Source organism: Acomys minous (assembly GCF_964271855.1).
Source record: "Acomys minous genome assembly, chromosome: 3".
NCBI classification, from domain to species: Eukaryota; Metazoa; Chordata; class Mammalia; order Rodentia; family Muridae; genus Acomys; species Acomys minous.
The window spans coordinates 63290781-63311541 of record NC_140485.1 but is presented as its reverse complement, the minus strand read 5'-3'; the positions used below and the strand labels follow the sequence as shown (position 1 = coordinate 63311541).

At 45.3% G+C, this 20761-nt stretch overlaps 1 long non-coding RNA gene across 2 annotated transcripts in view; it reads right to left on the bottom strand.

Annotated features, from left to right (window-relative positions):
* Nucleotides 1-974: 974 nt before the first annotated feature.
* LOC311593596 overlaps nt 975-20761 on the bottom strand; it is a 124726-nt gene continuing 104939 nt past the window's right edge. The window contains exons 5-6 of one of the 2 annotated variants that reach the window (XR_014777774.1): nt 15682-15776; nt 975-1091 (exon numbers count right to left, since the gene is read on the bottom strand). This is a non-coding gene — a long non-coding RNA (uncharacterized lncRNA). Of the gene's footprint in view, nt 1092-14767; nt 14859-15681; nt 15777-20761 lie in introns of those variants that run through there. The other variant, XR_014777775.1, reaches the window with a different exon arrangement.

Below are 20761 nucleotides of genomic sequence, written 5' to 3'. Positions count from 1 at the left end.
CTGCCTCTCTGATATCGACACCTGGAGCTCACTTATCAAAGAGTCACATGTCTAGTAAAGACATGATTCCCTCCTTAGGAGTTTAAACTATTTATCTGGGCAACTGGACTTAGGAAATAGAGTAACCTGCCTTTCTTGATGTTAAACCAACTTCCGAGTCAGTGAAGGGGCGAAGCGTGCTTCTTCGCTTTCCTTTTCCCAGGTGCTTTGTTTTGTTTCCAGCCAAGGACTCACTACAGAATTGATTTGTGCCCAACTTTACACACTCTCTTGAAGAGTCAAGTAGCTTTCCCACATTTGAGGTTCCCATCCAAAACTACAAGAAAAAGTGGTATCTAACCACTGAAAGAACTCAGGTATCTGAGGACCCAGACACGTGTGATGGTTGTGTTGCACTGTCAGCTTAACCAGGTGTAGAATCACCTAGAAGACACACCTCTGGATTTAACTAAAAAAAAAAAAAGGTGGTACCATGTATGGGTCAGGACCCTAGGTTTAATAGAGAGGGAGGAAGAAAGAAAGATGGCTATAGCCACCACAACCACAGAGAGAGATTTATCTCAGATTATTTAAAAGATACTGAGAACATGTGAAAGATGAGAAACATTCTTATATACAATTCAAGATTATTATTATGTCACCTTACCACCTAAAATTATCTCTAATCCATGGTCTGCCCCGGTAAGAAACAGGAATCAAACCCAGTGCAATGCTGGCCAAGTTGTTAGGATGAAAAAGATAATTTTCATTGAAATGTTTTCTTTTTTTCTGTTTTTTTTTTACTTTATTAATTTATTCTTGTTACATCTCAGCACCAGCCAAGGACAATACAGGCGGTAAACCTTAAACCCCTACCCAGATCTAGACAATGGACAGAACACTCTCCACAGTAGAGTGGAGAGTGGGATATTACTTTCTCACATACTCTGGTGCCTCAACTTTGAAATGTTTTCTTATCCATATCTTACCTACTGTCACCTAAGGGAAACTGAGGGTCCCATGGCATCGCTGTGTAGAGGAATGTTAAATCAGAACATGGCTGTTCTAGTAGGAGATTGCATTCAAAGATCTTCTAGGTCTGTCTGATCCAGCTGGAATACAAACACATCTTTAATCCAGGAGACAGAGGCAAACAGATCTGAGTTCAAGGTCAACCTGGTATACAGAAAGTATCTGGCAACGAAAAGCTTAGATCCAGGTGTGGAGGTCCATGCCTTTAATCCCAAAGGAAGGTAAAGTTAGTTACCTTGTAGAAGGAAGCACCCATGTTTGAAAATGATGTCTAATTGAGTGGCAGAAAAGGTGACAAATCAGAGAAGATTTGACAGAATAAGACTCTCCTGAGAAGAGAGAGGAAAGGGAAGCTACTTAGGAGGCAGTTTTACAGAGACAGAGACAGTTTTACCAGGACAGTAATAGAGAGATGGGTTGCAGAGAGAGAGAGAACTCAGGTGAAGATGGAACAGAAAATGTGAAGAAGCCAGAATATTAGAGCAGATTGCTGAGTTAGTTTAAGGCTAAGAAGAGCAATTCCAGGCAGAGAGAGAAGCCAGATTAAATAAGTCAGCTGGGAGAAGAGTTTAAGCCAGCACAGCTAAGTTGAACCAGCCAGCCCAGCGCTCAGAAAGAACAAGTAAGGGTGAGCTCATTCAGCAGTAAGTCTCAGGCTGAAAACATTCTAGGCCCAGGTTAGATTGCATGGAGGCTAGAAGCTTCCAGGGCTGGGCCTAGGTTGGCAGAAGGAGGTAGTAATCCTCCCAGACAACAATTGAACCAGGTGAATAAAAGTTACTTTCTTCCATTGCTGTTTCTTTCTTCCTGTAGAAAAGGCAGAGACATGTGTTTCCTAGGGTTGCTAAGGGAACGACTAACTGTCTCAGCTGGAAGAGGCCACTGAGATCATGAAACCTTCCTCTTCTCATGAATTTGAGAATGGTACCCACAAAAAGGAAAGCCCTTTCTCTGAGTCCATGACTTAGGATGTTGTAGACTTCATTTCTGCCCGAGCATCCTGCCTTATTGGTAACGTGAAGGGCAGGTCTCATTTTCCATCTCTGCTTTTCTAGTCAGTTCATCTGCTAATTCCGCTTTCTAAAGCTGGGTGTGTTCCTCCAGGCTTCTCACTAAAGGTGTGGAGTCTCAGGAGGCAAGGCCCTTTCACCTGCATTTTTAACAAGGCAATTTCTGATACATACTCAGACTTGATAACCTCTGCCCTAAGCATAATTGAGTCTGTCACTCACTCCTCTATTGACTATTTTCCGAGTCCATGGTGTGTGCTGAGCTGTGCTAAGCACTGTGGCTGACACAGATATGCAAAATCACCACAAAAATGTCTGCTAGATTCTGTTATCAAATGTAGCCCCTCCAATGGGATCTCGCTCGCTCGCTCCCTGTGTGTGTGTGTGTGTGTGTGTGTGTGTGTGTGTGTGCAGCAGAACACATGCGTTGTATCATAACTCTAGCGACAGCAGACATCTACTATGACAACACTGGACCCGATGCTAGAAATTTAGGGAATATCAGAGACACCCAGAAGGAAGAACTCAAATTCCGTGAACTTCCCTGCATCTCTGCCCAAGTGTCGGTGTGTCTGTCTCCTACTCTGCCCTCACAGAGTGAGGCAGCTGGGAGTCCTCCCCCAGAGGTTCACTGCTACTGACCTTTCTGGTTTCAAAGCACATTAGACTCTTCCATGTCGCAAGGCCTCTGCATTTTCTACGCCCTCAGCCTGACATGCACTTTGTATAACAGCGGCCCTCTCCGTCAGTTATAACGAATCTCCCATGGTAACTCCTAAGAGACGACTTCCTGGCTAACGCTTCCACGATGTGCAGTGCATCGGTTGCAGCTCACAGGGCGCTTGCATACGCAATAACTGTGTCTCCTTAGCCACTCCTACTCCATCCTATTCCTGGCTCACTACATAGCATTTCCCACAGAGTGAAGGAATACTGTTTATCTCTCCATTTACCCTTTTCCATCTTGTCCCACTGGAATGTGAGCTCCTTGCAGAAGTCGGTGTCTGCTTATGCATTTTTTTTTTTTTTGGGAAAACGGGTTATTACATAAGCAAGAATTTTTACTGGTAGAGTTCAAGCTTGAAATTGGTCATAACAGGAATATTACACCCTGAGGCTGACCCGTAATAGAAGGAAGAACATTTAAAACATACTTTTCAACAAGCGTCCCACCATTGTCTCACCGGTCCCTTGAAGATGGAGCCCTCTTCCCTTCTGTAGGTAGTGCCTGAGCAGTCAGCAGCACTCGGTGGGACGAACACATGCACACCTCTATTCCTCTATACAAGCTATTCTTTTCCCCAAACTCTCAAATCATGGAAAATTTTTATTCAATCACCTAGAAGAAGACGCAAATGCCAGAACATCAGAGTAAGCTACACACCTAGGTGGAAGGCATCGAAATCTTGCCGTACGAATGGGGCACAGCAGTATTTCCAGACATGTAGTGTGGTGACAAAAGGAGAGAGGGGACATATTTGTCATATTGCTTTCCTCCTCGTGTTTGATAAGGGTCTTCCTGAGGGTCAGATGATCCGTAACAGTGATCCTCTGCTCAGGAGCACGCTTTCATGAAAGCAGTATGCTACGCTTAGGTCAACAAAAGGTGATTTTAGGAACTAGGAAGTTGGTGGAGGTAGTCTAAGGCTCTGACTTTGGATTACCAGTAGGAAGCCTGTTATGATGACAAAAGCCTGTGGCCCCAGATCTGGCTAGTATATATGTGTTGGGGTGGGGCTGGGGGTCGGGGGCAGGAGACAGGCAGATCTCTGAAGCTCACCGACCAGCCAATGTAATGTTTTCCATGAGATCCAGGTTCAGTGAGAGAATTTCTCTCAAAGACTAAGGACAAGGCCTGAAGTTGACCTCTGTATTCCACATGCATATACACGACTTCATACCGATGGGCACATGAGCACATACACATGAATAAATGTGCACAAATGCGCGCACACACACACACGCACACGCACACATGCATGCACACCCATGGGCATGCACACACAGACACACACAAAAAAGTGTATTGTTGTGTGTCACTAAAGTTCCAGGCTACTGTAGCAGAAACACAGAAACAGCTGCAGCCAATGGTTTTGAGGCTCTGCCCACTGAGCAAAGAGCCCTTTAGCGGTAAGATCTTGGTAGGAGACAAAATCAGTCCCTCGGGGATAGAGAGGCCCTGTTGGGAAACTTTCTTCTAAAGCTAACTGGCTTTGTTTGAGATTAAAAGTAGAAAGGGAAAGCATCTAGATTTAATCATTCGTTGCCCAAACCATTAGGAAAAGCCCTCTGGCCATGTTCAGTAAACATAACCACCGCACCCGACTTGTGCTGCCATACCGCGTATTACACAGCCCAACGGAAGTAAAAAGGCGCTTTTGACGAATAACCCTATTTTTAATTTTGCCCTTGTCTGAATATCTAGTAATAATGAGGGTGATGCACAGAGCTCTTATAATTCTGGCCCGTAGGTGAGGGACTCGGCGTGGTAGTTAAAATCCAATTCTCTCTTTCTTTCTGAGAGTATAATCAAAGTGCCGCGTCTCTAAGTGGTTGCTTTACTGCCTGACGAAATATATTCTCTGCCTTCCTTATTTTCCACTCAAAAGGGGGCTTTCTAGCAAGTGCCTCTGGTCAAATGATCTTGACAAAGTTTTGGAGAGAAGAGCGATGCTCCTGCGTACACGGGTAGCTGTGGCTCCTTGCCACTGCCCTCTCCATCTGTCACCGAGGGCCAGCTAATTAAACCAGGGTAACTTCTCTCGCCCGCCTTATTGATTGCTCTCCAGGCTTGTGCTGGAAGTGGAGTTTCCTGTGAATTGTGGTCCCTTGCAAAAATCTGTTAACACAACGATATCTGAAAGTATTTCTAGCCATGCCCTCAGAGCAGGCTGAAGCGTCTCACAGCAAAGACAAGCATCTCTGAATGGGTCATTTTCTGAAATCTGCCCACAATAAACTTTCTGCCTAAGACAGGAGGCTAGGTGGGCAGGACGTCCACACACCCACAGCACTCCAAGTCCCTGAAGATTAGTGACCTCTCTCGTAGTCTTGGGGCAGTCAGGACTTGTCATTAACTACATTTGCCCAAATATATCTGTCAGGCAGCAATCACTTCAGGAGAGTGCTATAAATTCTAAGCTGGAGACAAAAGAGAATCAGGGTTCAATTACTGGGAAAGTTCAGCAGTTGACAGCAAAGCAACTTTTTCAGCTTGACTCCAGACCTTGGGAGAAAATGGTCTTCCACTAAGGACCTTTGTGTGTGCTCTGTGTGACTTTCATAGTGTGTGATGTGCGTGTGTGTGTGTGTGTGTGTGTGTGTGTGTGTATGCGTGTTAGCATGTGTGTGTACACATGTGTATACCTTTCATTGATTTGCTTTTGGTAGTCTCACTTGAATCTGGGGTTCACCAATTCAGCAAGACTCACCAGCCAGCATACTCTCTAGGGACCCTTCTGGTCTTCCTCAATGCCAAGATACCAAACCTTTATCATGGCATTTACCTAACCTTTTGTGGGGTGCTTCAGATCCAAGTTCATGTTCTTATGCTTTCACAGCAAGCATTTTTCCCGACAGAGACATCACCTTAGGCCCCTGAATTGAGGGTTTAAAAGCTGGTACCAGTCCTTGGTCAGACAATAGGGAGACTCTTTGAGTCAGAAACAAGACGTTCCACTTAGGATCTATAATTGTACCTTTTACTCACCTCATACAACTCTCATCTTGGAGGCTTAGTGCTGAATAGACTCACCCTTTCTAGTTCTTTCTGAGCTCTGGCTGGTTGGTTCAACTGTGCTGTTCTGGCTCAAACTAACTCTCCAAGGTGGCTGATTCAAACTGGCTTCAGCTTCTCCTGAATTGCTTTGCTTCTGAACTCCACGAACTGAGCTGCACCGAACTACACTGCCATGGACTCAGCTCCACTGTACTGCTTCTCAACTAACTACCCATGGGCTCTCAGCTGACTGACAGACTTCCAACTGACTCTCTCTCTCTCTCTCTCTCTCTCTCTCTCTCTCTCTCTCTCTCTCTCTCTCTCTCTCTCTCTCCTTGTGCTGCTCTCTTAAGTCGCCTCTCTTTCCTGTCTGTTCTCCTGCAAGTTGGCTGTATCCTCTTCTGTGAAATCATTCCCTGATTCATCACTTTGTCTGTCCCTCAATTAAGCATCACTTTCAAGCATGGCTGCCTCATCTACAAGCTAACCTTGCCTAGGATCGTTTTGGATTAGAAGTGTGTACTAAGGGTGTGCCTGCATTCCAGCCAGATCAGACAGACAGACCTAGAAGGTCTTTGGGTGTGACTCTTTTGCCAGAGCAGCTTTGTTGCTAGATTAAAATTCCTCTACAGATGCCTGGCACAGTTGCATGAGCCTGAAATCTCAGCACTCAGGGAGGCAGAGGCAGGTGGATCTCTGTGAGTTTGAAGCCAGCCTGGTTTACAAAGTAAGTTCAGAATAGCCAAAGGCTACACAGAGAAATAGCAAAAACAAAAAAAAACAAAAAAAACCCCTCCTCTTCAGGTTCTTTCTCTGCTCGTCTGTTTTGCATCTGTGTATTTTTCCAGTCAGGGCAAAGGGACCCAAAGGGGAACCCTAGCACCTCTGGCTGTTAGATGGTTAGCATGCCAAGGTTACAGGAGCTGGGTGACAGAGAGGTTGGGGTTATGTCCCTTCTAGTGAGAGGAGTTATGCTTGGTTTATCCTTTGTGTCAAGGCCACCCTAAGGAAATGACATCTCCTGTGGAAGGAATCAGTAAAGAACACTTTTATAGTGACCTTCAAATCCATTGTCCATTTCAGATGCAAGCAGAATTGACCGCCAAACTCTGCCAAGACAGGGTAAGCAAGTCCTCAATAGTTCCTGCCTCACAAATATGTCTGTCAGATGTGAGCCAGAGGGCTGAAGATGATGCTCCAATGTTATAGAGAGTTTTGGGTGACAGCTCAAGTACCAAACTGTCTCTGTCATCTTCTCATATTGGAAGGTACCAACCTGCACTCCCTGTATACTCAGATAATCAGTTTTATTTCTTCTCAAGTCTCTGATGGGGTTGAAGACCAGATAGTTTAGTTATACAATTAAGCTTAGTTGTTTAGGGGTTAAGAACTTTTTAGGTCTAGATAAATGTTTTAAGTTGATAGTGATGAGATATGATATATATTGATTTACATTCAGAATTTTAGGCACACCAAGATAGGAAAGATGTTTTCTTCAAGGCTGCTAAATACAAATAGCAAAAACACTAAGAATGTAACAATTATATAATTCCTGATTGTTTCATGGTTCTTCTTGCTGTAGGTAGTTTATTGTACATATGTGTAATAATATAAATGTATATGTAAAAATAAAAAATATTTAATTACAAAATTCCACATTTCAAAATACAGGAGAATCTAAAAGAATGACCAGTGCTGGGCCCAGACAATGGGCTCCTCTGTTTAGTTAATCTGCGTCAGATAAATGTATCAGAATATTTTTTAAGTACCACATAGTAGGCTCCTGATTATCAGAATGAGAAAAATCTTTATCTTCACAGGCTCATGCTGAGACGAAACCACTATGGATGCTGAAAGGCAGGCGTCTGCCTGAGCTGGCCCCGAATGTTCAGGAAACGAGACTCACTAGCTTATTCACACACCATACATGGCCAAATATGCATTCAGTCAAGCATGAATGTTTAAGATGCCCTGCTTGGAACCGTGGCAAACCCCCATGCTGTCTAAGGGTAGGTGAATAGCGACAGTAATTCCAGCAGGATGTTGGCAAAACCACTCAACTTTTAAGGCCAGCTCCAAAACAGATTTCTCAATGAGATATCTTGATTTCCTAGGAAGCTACAGCACACACCTTGAACATGAACTTCCCTATACACTTTGGATTTGGGGGGGAGGGGGTATTTTGATGCTATAAGCACTGGGGACAATAATACCACGTGTTTAATTAGAAATGAGGATAGGTTGTTCTGCCTCCCGAAGCATCAGAAAGAAACGGAAGTTGTTGTGGACACTGGGGAACCAGAAGGGGTTGTGCAAGGGAGAGATGAGGGCAGCCCGGAAGTGAGAGAAGAAAAACATGGCAACACTGGCTGATCTTGGCCGGCAACCTGACGACATCTAGCATCAAGTAAAACCCTGACAGTGTCACGCTGCTGGGCACTCCTACAAGGAACTTTTCTTGGTCAGGTTACGTGAAGTGTGAAGGAAGGTCCGCTCAAGATGTGGGTGGTACCTTCTGGTGGCGGCAAAAGATGAGAGCACACAGAAAAATGGAAATGGCTTCTAAGCTCCCTTGCCCTCGCTCTCCCTGGCAAGACCATCTGTCCCGCTGCTGCATCGTTCCTTCACCAATAAAAGAACCGACTTCTTCAAGATTCCAACAGAGCTAACACAGCAGCTCTCCAGAAACCATGCCAGGCCGTCAGTGCCGAAGTGTCGCTGCTGAGACAGCCAGCCCTGTGGAATGAACAACACTCTGACTTTCAGCCTTCCCAATGTGACACAGCCAATGCTGGACTCCTCAGCTCCCCTCCCCCACCATCCGGTAAGCCAGTCTTCATAAATCCCCTTTTCGATATATCAGGTCTGTTCCTCTAGAGAGCCTGACACTATAACAACAAACATAAGCATACAGAGCCCCTGCTTTTCTAGAACGCACATCGTCAAGGAAACAGACAATAGTCAAACAAATGCAAGAGCCGTGATGACAGGTGAGACAGGGGAAAGTAGAACAAGCAAGAGGATACTGAAGGAATGGTTCCGTGTGTGTGTGTGTGTGTGTGTGTGTGTGTGTGTGTGTGTGTGTGTGTGTGTCTGTCTGTCTGTCTGTCTGTCTGTATCTGTGTCTGCACAAGTGTGTAAGGGTACATGCACGTGTGCTGTGCCTGTGTGGAGGTCAGAGGTCAATCCCAAGTGCCTTCCTCTATCACTCTCCACTTTCATTTTTGGGACAGGGTCTCTCACTGTGCTCTGAGTTCACTGGATCAGTAAGACTGGCTGGCCAGTCAGCTCAGAACACTGCCTGACTCCCCCTCCCTACTGTTAGGATTAAGAGAGCACCCCTGGCTCCATTGTGTCTGGCTTTTTTATGTGTGTACCATAGATCCGAGGTCTCCATACCTACACGATAAACACTGAACTGACGGCTTTCTTCCCAATCCTGTGCAGTTACTCTTACAAAGGTGCTAAGTCTAGGTTATTAAAATAGAAACACACACACACACACACACACACACACACACACACACACACACACACAACTAGTTTGTTTTGTAGATGAGATATCAATCCAGAGAGAAAACTGGTTCACAATCCCTCAATACACAGGTAGACAGAGGAAAAGGAAGTGACCTACAGAAAGTAAGGAACCCAGCCCACTGACTGGTTCCAGCTCATACCTGTCCTACTCGAGCTCAGCCAGCTGATCTCCTGCGATTGAGACTCCACTGCTCTTTGCTGGAGCAGTCTGCAGGTAGTGCAAGGACCAAATCCGCTAATAGTTCAATGTGTGGAAAAGCCATTCAGCCAAATTTAATATACTGTGGGTGAAGCTTTAGGCCAAGCTTAATCCGGCTGAGCAGGTGGCTATCTCAGAAGGAAGCCTGGGCAAGCCACTGGGATTCCTGGAATAAAGCTGCTCTAGAGAGGGGGAAGATGACTGGTGTCTGAAATAGATCAGCCTGGGCCAGCCTGGTTAGGGCCCAGTGTCACAGTAGAAGATGCTCTGTTAGCTACTTTTCTTGTTACTGTAACCAAAGGACGTGACAGATGTTGCTTAAGGATGGACAGGGTTTTGGATTTTGGGGGGGGCTTTTTTTGTTTGTTTTTTGACTCTCAATGGCTATAACAGTGGCTGTTGTCTATCATGGAAAGGCACAGTGGCAGGAGTGTGAGGCAGCTGGTCACATTGCATCTGCAGCCATGGAGACAGGATGAGTGACAGCACTGAGCTTTTTCCTTTTACTCAGTCAAGGAGCCCAGCACTTGAAGCAGTGTTGCCCACATTTAGGATGTGTCTTCCCTCTCTACCCAATTATAAACTCCCTCATGGACGTTCCCGCAGGTTTGCCTACTAGGTCCTACTACATTTCCATCCTAGCAGGTTGCCAATCAAGATTAGCCCTCACAGATGTCATCTTTATGGTGAGGCGGGCAGGCCCTGGGACCTTGGGACTGGAGATCACAGGTCATGGTCTGTCTTTAAAGGATCACTCTACACTGAGAGCTGCCAGGATGCTATGCACCGTAGGTGGGAAGTGGTAAAACCTGGGAGGATCTGCAGGAATCCAAGGGTGCCTGCATACCCCCAAAGTCAAATAAATGTCAGCTGGCAGAATCCTGGGAAAGGCAGACTAGCAAAACCAGCAGATGCCCAACACAAACTTAAGACTATCTTCCATTAGCCTAGGCAGCTAATGCAAACCCCTGGCCACATCTTGAAACCAAGAGATTCAAGGGGAGCTTCCTTCACAACCCAGATTGATCATAGGACAATAAAATTCTTCTGCTCAGAGCACAAGGGTCTAAGGTGGTGGGAGTCGGGAGGGGAAAAAAAGAGTATAATAGCTTTCCCCTGCAAACAGCCAGGAAATGTTTGAGTTATGGGTAACAATTAAGTCCTAATTGGCAATAATGTAAACCTCTCCTGAATGGATGTGGTAAATATTGAAACAAACGAGCTGCCATTTTTCAGACCTGGATGGCAGTCAGTCAAAATGAAAAGCTAATTTCAGCCCTGGAGGCCAACTCTGTATTTTAATCGTGCGACAGAGTGGGAACAATAAATTGGCATTTGAGGTGAGGGGCTATTTACTTCCTTGATGCAATCCGTGCGGCGGTTAGTGGTGCTGGCCCCTTGCAAAATGAAAAACCAGCCACAGCTTTGATCCGGAGCATAAAGGAACATCTGGGGAACAGCCAGTGGCAGAGTTCAAAGGCAGCTGGGAGCTGAGAGAAAAACAGCCCACCTTCCCAGATGTCTCCTTTTGGAAGAATGCCCTGTTGCTATCTGGTTGCCCTCCTAATCCCTGGCCAATGTAATTAATCAAGTTTATACTGACAATCTGAAAATAATGGTGCATGTGCCTGTGTATGCACACACAAGCACTGTAGTGCCACTCACCGGACTCCAAGCGAGTGTCAAAACCTAATTAAGGGTCTAAAATATTAATTTAGTAACTAATTTATTCAAGAATTATTAACTACAAACCACTTAATGTCCACGGCCTTGTTATATGTGTCTGAGAACCACCATTAGGCAGGGCCTGCAAAGTCCATTTTATGTAGCATCCGTTGTAGTGAAAGCATCAGCTAAAACCCAGGATTTGACAAGGGGGGGGGGTCTTGAGTGTTCTGCATATATTACGTTCATGACTACATCTTCATCACACCCATGTATTAACTACCTGAGCACTCCTCGACTTACAAGTGAGAACTTGAGACACAGAGAGGTTAAATGATCAGCCCACGTGAACACAGGCGTGCTTGCTAGGTACCACAGTAACCCAACAGCCTCCGTGTCCTCGCAGTGCTGCAGTCTGAGTGCGACACAAAGCCTTATACAAAGGACTGTAAGGATTGTGCTTGTTAGAGAGAAGACACGTGGATCTTGGGGGAGGTGGCAATAATAGCCAGTCTAGCTTGAAATGTTTTATGACGGCAATAACACTCTACTATGGCCTGTCATAAAAACACATCTGTTTCCCTGAGTGACTCGTCTGGCTGATTTGAGGACAATTGTTGAGTTTGCTTTTTGATAAAAGTGACAGTTTAAAATCCTAATTTTCTTTCCTTATATTCATTTTAACCGCCTTCCTCCAAATCCTATTAAGGGTCTGCTGAACATGGAAGGGCAAAATGGATATTTTCTAACACATTAAACTTTGGGTTCAGATAGTGTATATAATTTATATGTAATGTTCTGAAGACTTCATATCTCTTTGTGAGTCTGTCTCTATCTAAATTATTCATACATTTTAATATTTCAATAAAGTCAGTAGGATTTGTGTTGCTCTGGATCACTCATTCTCATGCTCAGGGAAAAAAAATCAGCTTGTAAAATATTTAATTTATTAATCTTAACATACGGTGGTATTTTTTAATTGACCTGGGTTTAAGATTACAGTTTAAAAATAAAATAAAGCAAAACTCTCTAAATCCCTAATACTGTTGGTGTTAATCCCATGACAAGGGTTTGCAGACCTGGATAAGCACTGAGGTGATTCTCCAGAGGAGAGAAGGAAGCAGAGAGAGGGGGAAGGAAAAAGTGAGAAGGAGAGAAAAGAGGAGAGAAGGGAAGGAGAGCATGAGGGAAGGGAGATTGACCAGGGCAGAGGTGGGTGGGGGAAAATGAGAATGGAAGAGAAAAGAGTGGAGGGAGAGAGGAAGGTAGGAAGACAGAAGAGAGGAAGGAGAGCGTAGAACATAGGACGGAGGGAGAGAGGAAGGAAAGGATGGAGGGAGGGAGGGAAGAACCTAATTTCCCAAGCAGGTTAACTACCTGACGTAGGAAGTGTGGAATTTCTCAGTTTTCCAGATAGAGTCATCACTCAGTACCAGCTCCAAGCTCCCAAGCCCAGTTCTCCTGAGGAGTTCGTGGGTTTTTGCTTATGTTCCATCTACAGCACAGAGCCGTAGAGGTGAACACCCAGTCACAGAAGGAAGCATCTGGCACTCCACGCCCCACAATTCCCTGACCTGTTAATGGGACCGTTATCTCCATCCATTTTACAAGGCTGTTAAGAGTCCAGTTGGTAAGTGAAGCACCCTTAGGACCATAGTGAACACAAAGGAAGAGCTCTGATCCTACACACAGCTTCCTAGGTGTGTCCCTGAACACATCCCTACTGAATCTAGAGGCTACACTCCTGATTGGAATGATCCAGCGATGAAAAGGGCAGTGCTGAGCCTAGGCAGTGCCTCAGTGGGTAAAGCCACCTACCTCCATCAGCTTGGCCTTTAGGGAAGTCTGTAGAGCATTTTCTTCATTGATGTGGGAGGGGCCCAGCCCACTGGGGGTGCTGTCACCTCTGAGCTGGTAGGTCTGGTGTATGTAATAAGGTAGGGTGAGCAAGACCAATAAACAGCATTTCTCTGTGCTCTGACCTTCAGTTCCTACCCCCAGGTTTCTACCTTGAGCTCCTGCCCTGACTACCTTTGATGATGGACTGTGATGTGGACCTGTAAGGTGACATGGCAAACCCCTTTCCTCCTCAAGGTGTTTATGGCCATGGTGTTTATTAAAGCAATAGAAACCCTAACAAAGACACACACAAAGAAGGAAAGAAAGAAAAAAAGAAAGAAAGAAAGAAAGAAAGAAAGAGAAAAGAAAGAAAGCGAGAAGTAGGAAGGGGTGGGAGATGGGTGACAGGAGTCGGGGGGCCAGTGGTGGTGTCTCCACCTCCACTTTCTTAAGAAAATGCAACAATTAGTAAAATAAAATTAATAAAATACAGTTTAGGCTTTTTTTTTTTAGTGACAGTAAGAACAATTTTTTTCAAGTTTGGCAGGATTTGTTGGCCTCCTTGGGCATCAGGAGACTGGAGGAGGGTCCTTCCATGAAATAGGAATGTGGAGAAAGACCTGGTCAGGAAGAAAATTTGTACACAGATCACAGCAGAGTAAGAGTTACCTCACTCTCTAATAACTGATCCCCTTAGAGAGAGCAGATGGTCACCACACTGAAGGAGATGAAGTCCCAGGGAGGACCAGGGAGCAGGCCAAGACATAGGAGTAAAGATTCATTGGCTTCTATGGCACCCAAACAGGGAAAGCCCTGCAGCTGTCAGCAGGGGCTTAGAAATGATGGCGTTCACTGCACACCTTAGTGCACACCTTAGTGCAGCTCTGGTTCAACTTCTTCCCCAGCTCAACAGAGATAAGTGTCTTCCTGGAAACGGAGGGAAGGAACATGCGAGGACTTTGGAAAGGATGTAATTCTCACAGGTGTTGGACAGAGAGGATGTCTCCAGAGCAAGAAGCCAAACAGCTTATTTGTAGAGGAAGAAAGCAAAGCGGGACACCTCAGAGGCCATGGAGCTCAGACTTGAGAGAAATGGTGATTGCCACGCAAATGCAGGTGCTGAAGAAATCCAGCCAAGAGCCCGGGAGCAGCTGCACCTGTGTTCCTGAAACCCAACTCTTGGAAGCCTTCTTGTCTTCTTATTACCTATAGCGACAGACAGGCTTCCATCCCACATGTGCCAGAGAATATTCCTCAAAGCCCATCATCAACTCAAGTGGTCTCCAAATAACCTAGCTGTGCAGGGACCCACTGGAGGGTAGGTGAAGGAAAGGGGTCAGGGAGAAGCCTCAGGAACCGTGCTCTCCAAATGAGGTCAGTGCTCTGGGGTCCCAGCCCTCAGGCTTGGGAACACCTTCTGGCTGCGTTAGGGCAGTGGGTCCTAACTGTTTGTCAGGCCTTCATCAGGAGGGGCATGACTCTTTGAAAAAGGAAAAGGAAAAAGCTGGTACGAGTACACCCTCTCTCCCTCCTGCACTAGGGCCCTGGAAACCTGCACTTGGCAGATGGGGATTTAAAGGAGGTATGCTGCAGGCTGCCTGAGGCCACTTCTTAATTTGTTCTGTGGCTCCATTTGTCCCCCATTTATTGCTTCACTTAGTCATACTTGAGACTGGAAAAAGAAATCAATCTTCAAAGAGGCCCAAACTCTTTCGAAAATAATTTTGAATTAAGGTGATTAGGCACAAATGAATCGGGGATGGGTTCTACTGTTGAATTCATACCATCTGGAAGATTCTATCAACACGGTGCTGGGGAGGTTATGGCAGGAAGAGTAAACAGATGCTGGAGGCAACAGCAAAAGCACAGGCATTCCTTTCTGTAAGAAATAGTAGTTTGATATTTTTAAAATATAAATCACAATTCTGCGAAAAGCAAAATTGTTGGTCATCTGTTTATGTTTATATTATTTAATGATTCTTGTGAACTCCACACACACCAAGATTTTGAGTCTCAATCTCTCTGATATTCCGGGCTTCTAACTACTGGGGGGTATGGGTACAGCATCAGTGAGATGTGAGGCAGGGCCTTGGTTTCCTTTAAAGGTTACAGTTGATAAATCTTAGTGCTTATGCCTTTGTATCCCCCTCTTTCCAAGCTCAGCCCAGGGCTACCATAACCCAAGTCCCACCCCCATCCCCCACCCCCGCCTATGTAGTTTTCACTGTGTAGTTTTAAATGTGTTAGAGGGATAGCACTTGTTTTGCTATCTTCAACAAGCCAGAAGGCAACCCAGACCAACACATACCAATAGTGACTTGATCAGTAGAAACTTGGTGACAAGCCTGTTTAAGCTCATCTGCTTCCTCTCTCACTATAGGCTCCAAAGAAAATTGAAGATGGAGACAAGAAACACACGAGTGCATTTACCATAAATTCGAGCAATAAGATAAATTTTCTGAATGTTTTCCCTAGCAGAGGGTTTTATGGTGTGTATTTTGAAAGACATGTTTTGTAATTCTGAATTGAGCCCAAGTCTTGGGGATAAAGATTGGAGTCCTAAATTAAGACTAAGCGAGCCTGTGTAGACTAAGCATGGGAGCTGTCAACATGTTTATCTTCTGTCTGTTGAACACGGGAAAACATGAGGAGATGATCAAACACATAAAAAAAGAACTGAACACAATCAAATTTCATCTCACCTGGAACCTTTGCCTCATATTTCATTCACAAGCTGTAGACGTTCTGTATCCTTCTCTGTCTCATTCATCGAGAGAGATGCTGCAGACCAGGGCACCTGAATATAAAAGAAAATTTAGGTCCTTAGGACTGCATCTTCTCTTCGCAAGATCCCTCACCTGCACCTTGGGATTTCTTTCATCAAGGCTGAGCCAGAAGAGATATGGGGATGGAGCCCGCCGATGATACAAACTGAGATCTATTTCACCTTGATCTTCTCAAAAAATAGTCACAGCTTTCTGGTTCCACAGTGGGAATCCAAAACATTCTGAAACTCATTACGTAGGCAGGCTTAAATGCTTTGCTCAAAATCCCATCGCTAAAAAGTAACCAGGCGTAGCTACTGAGTCTGCCCCCTTCAAAGTCTGAGACTAGAAAGTTCTCAGCGCTGCTGTTCAAGGAAACACGCAATCCCTTTCAACATGGATCTGAGCAATGGCATGCTAAAGCTGACAGGCTGTTGACCAGGAAGTTGACCTGATCGAGATATGGTGTTCTCTCTCTCCACCACAGATTTCACTATATTTTATCATGGTAGAATGCAAACACAGACATTCCTTGCCTCAATTTGGCCCCTTTTGTCAATCCCTCTCTACTCCTGTAAATGTTTGTTCATGAATTTATGTTTACCACACAGAAACATTTATTGGGATCTAGAATGAACATCAAACTCAGATGGAATTCCTGGAACATGGGCCAAAGTCCTAGAGGCAGATAGCCCTGCATCCTGGAGTTTAGATTCTACTATGAAAAGGAGAGGGGGGGAGGGAAGGAGGGAGGGAGGGAGAGAGAGAGAGAGAGAGGGAAGGAAGGAGAGAGAGAGGGGGGAGGGAGAGAGAGAGAGGGAGGGAGAGAGAGAGAGAGAGAGAGAGAGAGAGAAAAGAAGAAGAAGAAGAAGAAGAAGAAGAAGAAGAAGAAGAAGAGAGGAGAGGAGAGGAACAGGCCTTCTTTGGTTAGAGCCCCAAAGGATCACGTGACCAGCGATTATCAAACCAATCAGACATCCAATCTGGGTTGGAAGGGGCTCCCTGGGCCCCACCCATTCTCTGAGGAGATATTGACAGTTGACTGAAGCTCTGGGAAGGAGAGTCATTGTTCTCTGAGAGGGAGAGAGGAAGGGAGAAATGAAGGAATGAACAATGAGTGGAAGAGGAGGAAGAGATGAAATTGGGAGAGTGACATGGTGGGCAGGACCAGAAAGAGTTGGGGAGGGTGGTGGGGGAGGGGATTATGATCATGGCACATGGTAAATATACAGTCTTAAGGAGTATATTTTAAAATAAAAGATCATGGGATTAGTGGCGGTGGTCAGACTGTGTGATTCCTTTGAGCATCGCAGTAGCAGCATACCTGACAGAAACAGATTAAGGGAGGGAGGATTTACCTAGCTCATGGTTTTGCAGGTTCAGTGGGCAGAGTCCGTGTGCTAGAACCACACAGCAGTGGGGATCTGTGGGGACGGAGAACTGTTCCCTCTATGGCTGACCTGGGAGTCCAAAAGGGCAATTCAGCACTCCTTTGTTCTCTGTGTTCCATCCAGGCTCTCGGTGCTTAGGAAGGTGCCAACTCCATTCAAGCCTGGGTCTCCTCCTTCTATTAATTCCCTCTCCCTGGAAGTGTGCTTCAGCCCCAGAAGTGGCTTCACACGCCATCACGTGGACAATGAAAATGAACCGTGGCACAGTGCAGTCACGTCCCAACTGCTGCCGTCCCGCTACCTGGCTTCAGCAAAATTATTTCTCCCATCAAGCCTAATTTTCTTGCAGGGCTGTAATGATAATTAAGGAATATAGTGCATTTAAATGTACCGCATGGTGCTCATTATGAACTAAGCATGTAACAGGGTGAGCTGTCATTATAGTAGAAGGCCTTTCAAGCAACCTCTGTGTAACAACGTGACAGTCTCTGTCTCTTTTGTGACACTTTGTGATTTATTCTACTTCTTGCAAGAGTTCTTACCCTGACTTCCCTCCATGATTGTATGTGTGTGTGTGTGTGTGTGTGTTTGTTCATATATGTACATGTTCATGTGTGTACAGGAAGATGCACTTTCATGTAGAGGCCAAAGGTCAATGTTGGGGGTCTTCCTAAGCTTCTTTTCACATCAATTTTGAGATAGACTTTTGGACTGAACTTGAAGCTTATGGTTTGGATAAGACGAGCTGGCCAGTGAGCTCCAGGGATCCTCCTGTCTCTGCTTTTTCCTGGCACTGTGATTATAGACTTGTGCAGCTGTATGCCAGGTCTTACTTGGGTACCAGAGATCCAAATGTAGGCCTTCATGCCTGCATAGCAAACTCTTTACTGGCAGCCATCTCTAGCCCAGGGAGGCAGTCTGCAAACAGATACTCCCAACTCCCCCCATGTGAATAAGGCCCTCGGGTAACTAACTATGTACTCTACACTTTTTCCATTTCGCCCACCAAAATCACCAGCCGCGCCACAAACTCCCTGAAGCCACGTCTCTCTGTGCTTCCGTTAACATTTTGAGTTTGAACAGCCCCAAGCAGAAACCTCAAAGTTTTCCCCAGAGGGGGCTGGAATGTAGATGCAGGTGGGGAAGACAGCTATAAAGAAAATATCACAAGGACTGAGGCGCTCCCTCGGCAGAGTCCACGCTCTGCTGTGTTCTGGAGCATGGCAGCTCTTGCTCCATTCAGACTAGTGGACTCACATCCTTTAAAGGACTGGGAGATACCGAACAAGGCTGAGGAAGAGCCCGCGCACAGTGAGTGCAAGCTATTTGCCTCATGTTGTTACGGCTCTGAATTGTACCTTTTAATCATGGAATTCTCTAAAGTGCCTTCTTTAAACTCCTTTTCGTCCAGACTTCAGCTTATTTCTTTGGATCTCCCAAGCCTTCTTGAGAGACTGAATATATTAGCCGTTTATAATAGGGTATTTAAACACCCTCTGAACACTCCCACCAATCTTATCTTAGCCTCCTCTCCTGAAGCAGCCCCTTCGCACATCTTAAATCCACTGTATACAAATAGGAAGAACTTAAATTTCCATCATTTCCTTTCCAAGTGGTACTTTCCCAAACACCGATTTTGTGTTAGAGGCTCAAAACAAAACAAAGCTTGCCTAAAGCTGGGGAGGGGATGTAATCAATAACTCTGGAGTTTGACTTTTTTCATAACCCACATGAAAAGATGGGCGTAGAAACATGCTGGTAATCCCATAACTGGGGAGGCTGAGACAGGTGCAGACTGGCCACTCAGGCTAGCCTAGTAGGCCACATCCAGGTCCCAGCAAACAACTCTGTCTCAAAACAAGGTGAGGGTGACAGAGGGACAATATTCCACATTTTCCTTGGCCTCTACACACACATATACTTGTGTACATACACACACATGAACCTATACTCACACACACATACATATTAGCACACATATGCATGTGCACATGCACACACAGGAACCCATACTTGTGGACACACATATATGAGCTTTCCTGAACACGGCCATTCCCTAAAGTTGAACAAAGTAAAATTCATTTTATTAAACTTTAACATTTACCTCACACCAAGCAAAAACACAGTCTTGCATTCAGTACCCGGCAGTACAGTGTTTTCCCATGGAGTGGCCCCCTGTTCAGGTTTCTGTCTGTCAGTTTATTTATCGTACATGATAAAGAGCTGAACATTTGCTCTGAAATCTGAGAGGAAAAGATCTCCTCTTGGCCAAAAGATTTTAAACTTAACAAACATAGAAGATGAAAGGGAAACCGTGAAATCAATGACATAGGGAAAATAGTTTATTTTCAAAGTTATTTTTAAGCCAGCTTCCAGCTTAATTTAAACCTTAACGGGTGGGGCTTTGTTCATCGACGTTCTCATCACATTCTCTCTCTCTCTCCATCCTCTCAGGATTCCTGCGCGACCAGACATTTACCTTCCTTAGTGCTCTCATGTGTTCACAGCGATGGATGTAAATGTTTGTCTTTATTGTTCATTTTCCCAGGCCACTGCCACTCTCCCCACTCCCCCCAGTGCATGTCCCTTGTGCCTCTGCAAAGCCACAATCACTGATATTTCATTACACCCTTAAGATCTGGGCTGTTCCACCACACCAGAACCAGTTTCGCAGATGGATCTGTGCAACGGAACTATAAGCTTTTTGAACATGGAGTTAGAGACAGAGGTTTGATTCGAAGCAAAATCCCATGATCTTCTGTGACTATGACATCATGAGAAGCATCTTTAGTTCCATCGGACTGTAATAAAAATCATCCCCATTCTCATGCATATATCCTGCATAGATTGTCTCCCACTTCACTTTCTGTTGCTGTGATAAACACTGTGACCAAAGGCAAGTTAGGGGAAGGAAGTGGGTTAGATTTATAGGTTATAATCCACGAGGAAAGGAAGTCAGAGCAGGTCAGGGATGAAACTGAAGAGGAAGCCATTTTAGGATGCCGTTTACTGGCCTATTTCCCTTCATTTGTTCAGTTATGTTTCTTACACAGCCTAGACCCACTTGCCTAGGGACAGCACCACCAGTGGTGGGCTCTGCCCTCCTACATTAATAAGCAGTTTAGAAATGCACCTCCCAGGGCCCTGTCCACAGACCAATCCGATGGAGGTGGTTTCTCAGTGAGGTTCCCTCTCACTGGATGTGTCTCCAGTCTGTGTCAAGCTGAGAAAAACCAACCTGCACAGACTTGGTGGGGCCTGGGTGTTTTGTTAAAGGTGCAGCCACGCCACACTGAGGGATGGCAGGATGGCTCAGTTGGTAAAGGCACTTGTCACCAAGCCTGACCATCTGAGTTTGGTCCCAGAACTCACCTGGAAGATGGAGAGATCCAACTCTCCAAGTCATCTTTTCATTCACACAGGTGTGATGGCACCTGTCGCCCCGTCATCCCATCCCCCAACAAACAAACAAATAATAAATAAATAAGTAGAGGAAGATTGAACTGCATACAAATAAGCGAGTGCCACATAAGAGGCAGCAGAAGGTTCAGTAGGCAAAGTTTCTTCTTGCTGCCAAGTCAGACAGCCAGTGTTCAATCCTTGTAACTCATGGTAAAGGGGGAGAA